The sequence below is a fragment of the Schistocerca cancellata genome, chromosome 2 (genome assembly GCF_023864275.1).
Source record: "Schistocerca cancellata isolate TAMUIC-IGC-003103 chromosome 2, iqSchCanc2.1, whole genome shotgun sequence".
NCBI lineage: Eukaryota > Metazoa > Arthropoda > Insecta > Orthoptera > Acrididae > Schistocerca > Schistocerca cancellata.
Window position 1 is genome coordinate 761,923,925 of NC_064627.1, and position 13,135 is coordinate 761,937,059.

At 46.2% G+C, this 13,135-nt stretch overlaps 1 protein-coding gene across 1 annotated transcript in view; it reads left to right on the forward strand.

Annotated features, from left to right (window-relative positions):
* The window catches only part of LOC126158330 (probable inactive tRNA-specific adenosine deaminase-like protein 3), a 526,880-nt gene that overhangs the window by 446,303 nt on the left and 67,442 nt on the right, over positions 1-13,135 (forward strand). The window contains exon 5 of the mRNA XM_049916435.1: positions 1,451-1,497. The gene's annotated coding sequence lies outside the window, so the exon portion shown is untranslated. The remainder of the gene's footprint in view (positions 1-1,450; positions 1,498-13,135) is intronic.

Consider the following 13,135-nt stretch of genomic DNA (forward strand, 5'->3'; position numbering starts at 1 on the left):
TTTAGCGATCGCTGCAATCATAGCTACTACTAGAGAGCAGCTGGTACGGCCGGTTTGTGTTTCAACAGGCGATGTGACATCCCAGAATTACAGTTTGTAAGGACACCTGAGTGACGCAGAATGAAGGTAGCGTCTGTTTTTTTAATTGGATGTTATACTTCTGCGTTATATACTGCTGACCGTTAAAGGCCTTGAAGACGGCTTGAAACAAACGTTCAATTGGTATGAAATGTCATACGTGCTTGGATTAGCAAATGGTTAGCGTTTAGACGCAGGCGCACGGGGTAACGCCATATGCATTCTGTATACGAGTACAAGGAGGGATTAGGCAGCTGATTTCTCAGCGTCTGAGTATTAGTTGTTTGTGAGAAGTCGGTAATTTTTGTAGTGCTTGATGCAGAAACTTCCACCAGTCTGTACGAACATCATGGACTGTGGAGGCTGCAATTTATCATTCCATGATGTTGCTGTTCACTTTGGTCGAGTTCCCACGACTGTGGAATCCGTGGGTTCAGGAGAGCCGTACTCGGCGTCATGTAGGATGTCGTCGGCACCATGCGATCGCTGCCAGAGAGGACAGCTTCTTGTTCGCCCGTCACTTACATTGGGTCATTAACGTGTTAAGGCCGATGGCTTTCCCTTATTTCCGAGGTATCCGTGACGTTTTCAACAAGATAGCGCAAGAATGCATGTTGTGCGATCTGTCGTGATCCATGACTGTATAGGAAGTGTTCGACCGTTGTCAAGGGCGGTATATTCTCGAGATCTTCCAGCCACTGAAAACGTCTGATCCTGGTTTGTCTGTCGTCTAAGCTCATATGGTCGATTCCCGTTCGGGTTAGAGCCATTGTTGCTGACATAGGTGCCAGTTCTGCATCCTGAACTTCACATCCTGTAAACCCCTAAATCACCTCCGAATTTAATAATGTATTCTTCCTACTTTCTTTATATGCATGATAAGTAAAATGTCGGTATTTATGTTCCTTTTTGGTGGTTTAGTTTTAAAGCGTCCATTGGTTTTAGTGTGTTACTAGCCTGTGATACATTCGCAGGTAATTTATACCAAGTCGACAACGTTTTAAAACAAGTGGAACTTCAATCCCCCCCGCCCCCTCGGTCATGCTGTTCCTTTGTAAGTAAACACATTCGCGTTCATGGCTCAGTAGCAAGGGATGACTAATGCAGGATATGTAATGGGTTGTCGTAGAGATGAGCTGGTGATTTAAAACTGTTCAGTAAGACTGGTTCAAAAGATAAAGTTGGTTTAAATCCGTTTAATAGCGAGTTTAAATGGTACAGTTGGATGGGATGGGCAAAGCGTAATATAAAAAAAATTTATTATTTCTGGGGTTTAAATTATAAATTTCAGCCTCTGACTTTAGTGTTATTTTCTCAAGCAATTCTTTTAAACACGGAGATGTTTCTAAATGGTTTATTTCTTTTGTTCCAGGCATCAGTTTTGCACTTGGACTAGAAGACAGCTGCAGCAAACAAAAGGTAATAGCACTTCATCAGAGCTTTTACAGAGAGGTCACTCGATATATCAAAAAATTATTCATAAAGTTACTGACACTGTTTGCAGTATACAGACGGCCATTACGTTAAGTCCTTATACGATGAAAGAAAGGTATTTCATGGAGGATCTTGTATATCTACTCGTTCAAAATCTTATCTGAGGCTCTACCGCACTGACAGTTGTTTTTTTTTTTTGTCCGTACTGGAGCCAATCTGTTTCGGAATTTTATGTGCATCTGAACATGAGCGGACCAGTTCCGTTCTGCGGAACTGATGTTTGTGTGACATTTAAAATCCTGGATGATAAAGGTTGCATAGTGGACAATTATCACCATCAGCTCGGTGGAGGTTTAACAACATTCCAGAAATTGTCTTTCGAAAAGAGAGCAACACTAGCTTGAAATACTTACGAAATGTTACTGGACTGTTTTCATAGTGCGCTGAAGTTAATTCTGTTTCATTGACAGCATTTAGTTTATTTTAATATAACTGCTCGGGAACAATAATGCGATGGTAAGGATGCGGGGATCCGGGAGTGGTAAGCTACCATGCCCGCATTCAGCAAAATAAATTTTCACAATTTATTTCGCAGCAACAGTTTAACAGTACTGAAAATCTTGCGGAATATTCATGTCGTGACATAGCTCGTGCACTGCATGAATATCGCAGCATTCTCAGCCGTGGCAACAGTGACTTCTTCAACAATTTGTGGCAAAATTTGCCATGGGTCTCTCCGTGGAACAATTGACAAATCGCCAATTAATTCCAACTTCCGAATGACGTTCTTTAAACCCGGTGAGGAAAACGAACCTCTCCGCATTCCTTTAATGCGTCGACACTCGCGAAGAGGAGCAGCACTAATGCTGTTGTTTTGATAAAACGACTTTACGAGTAAATCTCTACTCACCTAGTCAGCCCTATGTTGACTGTCTGCAACTGTGATGCACACTGATGCTTGTGTTTCAACCGTAAGTCGCTGCACCAGTACGGACATCTAACAGCAAGTCATGATACTAACACTATTAAGAATGCAAATTTTACAGCGCTCAGTGTGAACGCCATTTCTGTAAAGTTGGGTACTCATACGGTAAATAGTTTTCCGTCTACACTGTCTCAGGTAGCGAATGTTGCATCATAACCAGTCTGTAATTATATAAGCTGACGTGCTCAAGACGTCCAACGACGATACTTTCCTGTAGACAGCAGCGTCGTCAACAAACCACTTTGTAGAGCTGATCTTGTCTGATAAATTGCGTATCTGTATGGGGTGTGTAGAAACATGTGTCAGAAGGCGGCCGGAGTGGCCGAGCGGTTCTAGGCGCTACAGTCTGGAACTGCGCGACCGCTACGTTCGCAGGTCCGAATCCTGCCTCGGGCATGGATGTCTGTGCTGTCCTTAGGTTAGTTAGGTTTAAGTAGTTCTACGTTCTAGGGGACATAACCTCAGATGTTATGTCCCATAGTGCTCAGAGCCATTTGAACCATTTTTGTGTCAGAAACTGAAGGGATTTATCCTTGACATCAAAATATTACAGAAAGATCTTATGAACAAGGGCCCGAGAAACTTTCGTTAAGGAGGTACTGTATGAAAGAATTTATTATTCGTTGCATAAAAGTGATATATTTCCCAAACATATTTATATGTATCAAAGAATTTATTATTCATGAGACTAAAATGATACAATCAACGAACACATTTACAAAAATTTCTCGAAATGACCACCAGCTGCTTCCATACATCCTCCGATTCCAAGTTCCATTCTTTTCCATACGTTGTGAAAAACTCCTGGTGTGTTCCGTGTTTGGTCGAATTAATTTCGAATACCGTCCCTCAAAACATCGATATTGCGTGCAGGAGTTGAATACACCAAGAATTTTAAATGTCCCCAAAGGAAAAAAATCCAGTGGTTCAAATCTGGCGATCGAGCAGGTCATGCAGTCGATGCCCCTCGACCAATCCGACTGTTCGGAAACTGGTTATCGATATACTGGCGAACTAGTCGTGTAAAGTGTGGTGGAGCACCATTGTGGGTAAATCACATTCTTAGGATGACGTCTAGAGGTCATGAGGCAACTCATGCATAGAAACTGTAGATATATTTGTCCAGGAATACGTCGCGGAAAGAAGTGGGAGCCAGTGAGATGATCATGAATGATTCCACTCCACAGCTTGAGGCTTATCTTCTCTTGATGATGTCTGTCTTGTCGCACTTCATGAGGTGTAGGGTAACGGTAATTGAAGATCTCATTACATGGAAAGCCATTGTCATCACTGCATAAGGTAGTTACTAAGAACTGTAGGCACGCAGCAGATAGACATGCGTTGACAGAAGGCGTTCTTGGCTGAAAGTCTGCATTATTTAGTCCTTGCACCCGTTGACGGTGATGCTGGTATAGAAGAATTTTATGCTGAATACTCCAAATATTAATATAATTAATGCTTTCCCTTTGGCAATAGTCCTTATAATAGTTGACCGTCTTTCATCCACAGCACGAAGAATACGTTCTTCAAGTTCAAGCGTTCGTACACCGGATGGTCTCCGATCACCTGCTACTCGTTTCTCAAATACGCCTGTCTCTCGCTAGCGCTGGTGGAGTCGTACCAACGGTCCTGCACAAGGTAAATACCTCCGGGGTAACATGCAGCACAAAACTGACGTGCTGACAGAATACATCGTCGTGGTGTGTTGTGATGGAAGTTACTCTAAAGCAGAACAAACGACGACCAGACAAAACAAAGTAAATGCCATGACACCTGTAAACAAGATAGTGAGCAAACATTACACATTACACAACCTGGAGTCGCTGCAGGGGGATTCCTTTCATACCTCCTCCCTATCGAAAGATTTTCGGAATATGTTCATACACTACTGGCCATTAAAATTGCTGCACCACGAAGATGTGCTACAGACGCGAAATTTAACCGACAGGAGAAGATGCTGTGATATGAAAAATACTAGTTTTCAGAGCATTCACACAAGGTTGGCGCCGGTGGCGACACCAACAACGTTCTGACGTGAGGAAAGTTTCAAACCAATTTCTCATACACCAACAGCAGTTGACCACAGCTGCCCGATGAAACGTTGTTGTGATGCCTCGTGTAAGGAGGAGAAATGCGTACCATAACGTTTCCTACTTTGATAAAGGTCGGATTGTAGCCTATCGCGATTGCGGTTTATCGTATAGTGACATTGCTCCTCGCGTTGGTCGAGATCCAATGACTGTTAGCAGAATATGGAATCGGTGGGTTCAGAAGGGTAATACGGAACGCCGTGCTGGATCTCAACGGCCTCGTATCACTAGCAGTCGAGATGACAGGCATCTTATTCGCATGGCTGTAACGGATCGTGGAGCCACGCCTCGATGCCTGAGTCAACAGATGGGGACGTTTGCAACAACCATCTGCACGAACATTTCGACGACGTTTGCAGCAGCATGGACTATCAGCTCGGAGACCATGGCTGCGGTTACACTTGACGCTGCATCACAGACAGGAGCGCCTGCGATGGGGTACTCAACGTCGAACCTGGGTGCACGAATGTCAAAACGTCATTTTTTCGGATGAATCCAGGTTCTGTTTACAGCATCATGATGGTCGCATCCGTGTTTAGCGACATTGCGATGAATGCACGTTGGAAGCGTGTATTCGTCATCGCCATACTGGCGTGTCACCCGGCGTGATGGTATTTGATGCCATTGGTTACACGTCTCGGTCACCTTTTTTTCGCATTGGCCGCACTTTGAACAGTGGACGTTACATTTCAGATGTGTTACGACGCTTGGCTCTGCCCTTCATTCGATCTCTGCGAAACACTACATTTCAGTAGGATAATGCACGACCGCATGTTGCAGGTCCTGTACGGGCATTTATGGATACAGAAAATGTTCGACTGCTGCCCTGGCCAGCACATTCTCCAGATCTCTCACCAATTGAAAACGTCTGTTCAATGGTGGCCGAGCAACTGGCTCGTCACAATATGCCAGTAACTACTCTTGAGGAACTGTGGTATCGTGTTGAAGCTGCATGGGCAGTTGTATCTGTGCACGCCATCCAAGCTCTGACTCAATGCCCAGGCGTATCAAGGCCGTTATTACGGCCAGAGGTGGTAGTTTTGGGTACTGATTTCTCAGGATCTATGCACCCAAATTGCGTGAAAATGTAATCACATATCAGTTGTAGTATAATATACAGGGCTATTGCAAATGATTGAAGCGATTTCATAAATTCACTGTAGCTCCATTCATTGACATATGGTCACGACACACTACAAATACGTAGAAAAACTCATAAAGTTGTGTTCGGCTGAAGCCGCATATCAGGTTTCTGCCGCCAGAGCGCTGGAGAGCGCAGTGAGACAAAACGGCGACAGGAGCCGAGAAAGCGTATGTCGTGCTTGAAATGCACTCACATCAGTCAGTCATAACAGTGCAACGACACTTCAGGACGAAGTTCAACAAAGATCCACCAACTGCTAACTCCATTCGGCGATGGCATGCGCAGTTTCAAGCTTCTGGATGCCTCTGTAAGGGGAAATCAACGGGTCGGCCTGCAGTGAGCGAAGAAATGGTTGAACGCGTGGGGGCAAGTTTCACGCGTAGCCCGCGGAAGTCGACGAATAAAGCAAGCAGGGAGCTAAACGTACCACAGCCGACGGTTTGGAAAATCTTACGGAAAAGGCTAAAGCAGAAGCCTTACTGTTTACAATTGCTACAAGCCCTGACACCCGATGACAAAGTCAAACGCTTTGAATTTTGGGCGCGGTTGCAACAGCTCATGGAAGAGGATGCGTTCAGTGCGAAACTTGTTTTCAGTGATGAAGCAACATTTTTTCTTAATGGTGAAGTGAACAGACACAGTGTGCGAATCTGGGCGGTAGAGAATCCTCACGCATTCGTGCAGCAAATTCGCAATTCACCTAAAGTTAACGTGTTTTGTGCAATCTCACAGTTTAAAGTTTACGGCCCCGTTTTCGTCTGCGAAAAAAACGTTACAGGACACGTGTATCTGGACATGCTGGAAAATTGGCTCATGTTACAACTGGAGACCGACAGCGCCGACTTCATCTTTCAACAGGATGGTGCTCCACCGCACTTCCATCATGATGTTTGCCATTTCTTAAACAGGAGATTGGAAAACCGATGGATCGGTCGTGGTGGAGATCATGATCAGCAATTCATGTCATGGCCTCCACGCTCTCCCGACTTAACCCCATGCGATTACTTTCTGTGGGGTTATGTGAAAGATTCAGTGTTTAAACCTCCTGTACCAAGAAACGTGCCAGAACTGCGAGCTCGCATCAACGATGCTTTCGAACTCATTGATGGGGACATGCTGCGCCGAGTGTGGGAGGAACTTGATTATCGGCTTGATGTCTGCCGAATCACTGAAAAGGTAAATATCGAACATTTGTGAATGCCTAAAAAAACATTTTGAGTTTTTGTATGTGTGTGCAAAGCATTGTGAAAATATCTCAAATAATAAAGTTATTGTAGAGCTGTGAAATCGCTTCAATCATTTGTAATAACCCTGTGTTTGTCCAATGAATACCCGTGTATCATCTGCATTTATTCTTGGTGTAGCAGTTTTAATGGCCAGTAGTGTATAAGCTTTCTTTGATTTTTTGATGTGAAGAATAAGTTCCTTAAGTTTCTGTACATGCTTTTATACAACCCTGTATATAGAATATTACAGGTCGTATTACGCTTCCCTCGCCCGCAGAGCCGTGCGCGTGAAAAGCGCACGCCTTGGAATAGGGAAACGCGTCGACCCCGTTTCGAATCCGTCCGGCGGGTTAACAGCAAGGGTAGTTGTGCTGGTCAGCCTAGATGTGGTTTTTAGGCACACATCCCACCACGTGGACACCGGGCTGGTACCCATTCCCTGTCTCAAATGGACTCTAAACAAACATTTAGAACATTTTCTGACACTTATACATAGAATTTACTCTAGACGCAAACACTTACTCCGTCCTGCAGGACGAATAATACACCGATGACTTTAAAATGTTTAGTACCCTTAAACCATAATCAGCATCAGCAGCCGATTATGATTCCTTGGGGGACAGCCGATATTAAGAGGGACGTTCCGAAAGTAAATTTCGTCATTGTTTTTCACACGCAAATCTTATTGCCAAAATCAAATACACCATGCATCACACGTTGCAATATTTTTCTTGATAGTTGCAAACGACGCTGAGATATTTGTCGAAGCGTGCAGTCAGTATGAAGAAACTACTCGCCTAAAATTCAGTGCCCTGCGAAACAAGGAATTGTTCGCAGCGAAAGAAGGAATTGTCGTACGGACTGCTCCACCTCAGCACTGGTTTGGGAGTGACGTCCCGAGAGTGCGGATTTCAATGCAGGGAACATGTGAAAGTCCGATAGGGCAGGATTGGGGCTGTAGACCGGGTGATCCAATCTCTGTCATCCGAAGCGACTAATGTAATGCTATATGAGCCTCGCTTGGTGTGGTTTCGCGTCGTCGCCAAAGAGCACAACACTTTCACTGAAGTCCGCTGGTCTTTTTCGTCGAATGGCGGACCTGAGTTTGGTGAGGGTGTCACAGTAGCGTGCCACATTAATGGTCCCTTACTGGAAGAAATCAAGTAGTTTCTCGTCTTTTGCATTATAGATCACCGTGGCCGTAACCTTTCCTGTGGAGGGTGACAATTTCAAGTTTTACTCACCGGTGAACTGGGATGCTTCCACGTCACTGAGGCGGCCTTCGATTATGGGGTACAGTGGTGAATTCTGAACAAGAGCTCACTTCTCTGGCGCGCATATCGCATCATGTGATCGAAGCTGATTGCCGTTCTTGCACTCTTGTGATCAGAGGTCAGGTTTGTCGGCACCCGTCTTGCAGACACTTTTCGGTAACCCAACACACGAGCATATGGTGGGCCTGCGTACGGCAGATTCGCAGTGTGAACGCCACGTCTGACACCATTAGGCGCCAGTCCACTAACACCATGTCCTGTACTCTAGCAATGTTGCTCTCATTCATGGGTGCAGAGGGGCGCCCACTTCGGCCTTCATCCTCCACACTCTGCCTTCCTTCGAACATGCAACACGAGTGACCAACCATTTGTTGACACATGACCTCTTCACCATACATGGCATGTAGGCATTCATTGATGAATGACACACTAATCACACGTTCCCATTCCTGCCTGATAATAGCATGCAATTCCACTGCTGACCGCGTGGTCAATACACGTCCGTCTGCTATCTTGATGTGTCCTCGAGTAACCGTGGGCACGCTGGTCTGCTACCACTCCTTTTTCGGCGCTCTGAGCAAGCGTCATTCCCACTCCGCTGACGCCTCTTCCATCGCTGAACCAGCAATAGGTGTCGATTCATAAGGCGTTGGTTTGTGTCGTCTGGTGTACCATCTTCTCTTTTTTTAAATAAATGACGAAAGTTACTTTCGGAACGTCCCTCGTAGATTTGTTTCTATGGAATATTTTACCTCCAGTACAACGTTCTCACCGAGCGAGGTGGCGCAGTGGTTAGCACACTGTACTCGCATTCTGGAGGACGACGGTTGAATCCCGCGTCCGGCCATCCTGATTTAGGTTTTCCGTGATTTCCCTAAATCACTGCAGGCAATTGCCGGGGATGGTTGCTTTGAAAGGGAGCGGCCGACCTCCTTCCCCATCCTTCCCTAATCCGATGAGACCGATTACCTCGCAGTTTGGTCTCTTCCCCCAAACAACCCAACCCAACCCAACAACGTACTCGGGTCTACACGAGGTGACAAAAGTCATGGGATGCCTCTTAATATCCTATCGGACCTCCTTTTGCCGGACGTAGTGCAGCAACTCGACGTGGGGTGGATTCAACAAGTCACTGGAAGTCCCTGCAGAAATGCTGAACCATGCTACCTCTGTAGCCGACCGTAGCTGCGAAAGAGTTACCGGTAGAGGATCTCGTGCTCGAACAACTGTCTCAATTGTATGTCATAAATGTGTGATGAGATACATGTCGGTAAATATGGTGGCCAAATCATTCGCTCGAACTGTCCACAATGTTCTTCAAATCAAACACGAACAATTGTGGTGCTGTGACGTGGCGCATTCTCATCCACAAAAATTTCACGGTTGTTTGGGAAGATGAAGTCCATGTATGGTTTACAAATGGTCTCCAAGTAGCGAAACACAACCATTTCCAGATGATGACCTAGTCCAATGCACGTAAACACTGTCCAGACGATCTTGGAGCCATCAGCATCTTGGACAGTGCCTTGTTGACACCCTGGGTCCATGGCTTCCTGGGATGTACGCCATACTCTATCCATAACAGCCAGGTCTTACCAGCTGGAATTAGGACTCACCTGACCAGGTCACGGTTTTCCAGTCGTCTGGGTTTCAATCGATATGGTCACGAGCTCAGGAGAAGCATTAAAGGCGGTGTCGTGCTGATAGTAAAGGCACTCGCGTCAGCATCTGCTGCCTTAGCCTGTTAACCTAAGGGCTGTCAATTAGACTAAATACCTAGGAATTGCAATTACGACCACATAGATAATATTGTACGCAAGGCGAAACAAAGACTGTGCTTTATTGGTAGAACACTTAGAAGATGCAACAAAGCCACTAAAGAGACAGCCTACATTACACTTGTCCGTCCTCTGCTGGAATACTGTTGCGCGGTATGGGATCCTTACCAGGTAGGATTGACGGAGGACATCGAAAAAGTGCAAAGAAGGGCAGCTCGTTTCGTGTTGTCGCACAATAGGGGTGAGAGTGCCACAGATATTATACATGAGTTGGGGCGGCAGTCACTGAAACAAAGGCGGTTTTCTTTGCGGTGAGATCCATTTAGGAAATTTAAATCACCAACTTTCTCTTCCGAATGCGTAAATATTTTGTTGACACCCACCTACGTAGGGAGAAATGAACATCATAATAAAAGAAGAGAAATCAGAGCTCGAACGGAAAGATTTAGCTGTTCATTTTTCCCACGCGCCATTCGAGAGTGGAATGGTAGAAAAGTAGTATGAAAGTGGTTCGACGAACCCTCTGCCAGGCACTTAAGTATGAATTGCAGAGTAACCATGTAGATGTAGATGTACATCTCGTGTATGCAATACCACCGCCATCGGTATATGTGCGTATCGCTATCGTATGACTTTTGTCACCTAAGTGTGTTAGTCAGATATTAATCACGTATTTGCCACACTCTCGGCGTGACTGTATCTAGGTTAGTAGTCCAGGACGTGGTTCTCAGTGTGGAATGCCTTTTGGAAATCTAGGGAGACGCAATCTACCTGTGCACCGGCATGTTTTATTTGCAAGATGCCGTGTACGAGTGAAGCGAACTGTGTTCCACTGGAGCGTTTTTTCCTAAATCCGCGATAATGCTAGACTTTCTTTCCTCTGCTAAGGTCATGATGTTTGAGCTTAGAATATGCTGTGGGATCGTGTATTAGACGGTCGTGAGCGACATTGACTTGCATTTCAGTGTGGAGCGTGCCGAAGTGGCTCCTGCAGGACAGTTCGCGGCAACCTCCTGCTCGAGGCGTTACTACCACAAACAGTCGCGGCTGGCACGCGCTGGTCGGCCAGTATTGCGCTAAACAGGTCGTGGGGGCGCGAAGGGTCCGCAGGGGCTCGGCCTCAGCGCCGACCGACAGCCAGACGTTTACGGCGTAATTTATCGCGAGGCGCGGCCCGCCGCCCGTAAATCCCCCGTGTTTTGACGAGCCGCGCCTAATAAATTCCGCGGCCGCTATCCTCCGCAGGTGGCTAGCCGGCGCCGGCAGATGGATGGCTCGTCGGGCAGAAGCCGCAGCCGCAGCCGCAGCCGCAGCCGTAGGCGCGCGAGCGCTCGCTCAGGGATCGACTCTGCAATCGATTCCGACTGCCGAGGGGCGCGCTTGTTCGGTTGTTTCTGAATGGTGAGGGGGGAGGGGGGGGAGAGTGGCTTACGCGGCTGGCGGTGGCCGTGGCAGCAGAAAGGCACGCTGCGTGTGCTGAGCCAGAGGCGCGCGCTATCGGGGCAAACGGAAGCGGAGGACTCGGAAAGAGATTAGGCGCGGTGCCGCCCCTGCCGGGACTCCCGCCGCCAGATACAAATATATCTCCGGGGCGCGCCTCTCGCAGATCGTCGTGTCCTCCTGTCGATACGCGGGCGCGCGCGTTGCCAACAGACCGAATGGACTAAGAGTCACGTCGTCTTTTTTTTCTCTCTCTCCCCATCTCGTAGGCGGCCCGTTGCCAATTCGATACGCGCAGCTGGCTACGTTGTGTCGCTTCATCGAAAGCTGGCCTTTTATGTGACGCGGGATATTCCTGTAGTAGGGCTCTGTCCCATTGTGCTAACGATCCTCGAAGACGGAATGTGTGTTGAAAGATATTCACTATAAGTCGTTGGCGGATCGCATCGGTGTGTTAACAAAAGATTTAGCTTAATTAAGGGAGGGAAACAACCTCATCCGTGGTTGTAAACGCACGCTAGTGCAGCAGTGCTTCTTCTGGAGGTCGTCCTTTCGATGCATGGTGATTGCAGAAATTGTTATATATTCGCACATGGACATCTATGATTAGTTCTTTCCTCGACTATTTAAAATGCATACTAATTTTATAAATGCGAAAGTACAGGTGACAATTATTGAACTATATTAAATAAAATCGTCATAACTTTCGAATGGTTTGCGATAGGATGTTCAAACTGCACGATTGGCCGCGGGACAGGATGGGATGTAGTATGCGCATGCCTACGCGCTCGGCCATTTGAATGTGAAAATAGGCAAAACTGGCGCATTTGGGGGTCTGAGAACCCGCATTTCGTGATCGAGAAGTCTCTTAACCCACAACGGGTGACTGTCTGATGTGCACTGTCCAATCACGGAATAATCAGTGCGATATTCCTTGATGGCACGGTGACTACCGAACGGTACGTGAAGGTTTTGGAAGATGATTTCATCACCATTACCCAAAGTTACCATAATTTCGACAAGATGTGGTTCATGCAAGACGAAGCTCAACACCATCGAAGCAGGAGAGTGTTTGATGTCCTGGAGGAACAGAGGCCACAGGCATGGGCCTCGATTGGCCGCCATATTATCCGAATCTGAACACATGCGGCTCCTTTTTGTTGGTCTGTATTGAAGACGAGGTGTACAGCTTTAACCCCAAAACTATTGCTGAGCTGAAAACAGCCATTCGGGAGGTCATCGACAGCATCGATGTTCCTGCGCTTCAGCGGGTCATACAGAATGTCGTCATTCGTCTACGCCACATCATCAGCAATGATATCAGGCGTATTGAACATGTCATAACCTAAATACGAGTACCTGTAATGACGTTTAAATGCTTAATATAGTGTGTGCACGCCGTAATTTGTAACTAATTTGCGTTTTTTACGTATAGTTCAATAACTGTCACCCTGTAAATCTGTTACGCTTTTATGACTAAAACGCTGAACCGATTTTGGTGAAATCCGTGGTGGAGATAGCTTGAACGCTGAGGAAGAAAAAGAGGTTGCTGTAGAAAGTGTGAAGTACAACATATTTATTAGTATGGAACAATAATTACTCTTTGAAAAAGCTATTTACTCTTTCACTTTCTACGTGTGAAAATGTTTTAATTGTTTCACATGTTTTACATAATACGACTCAACG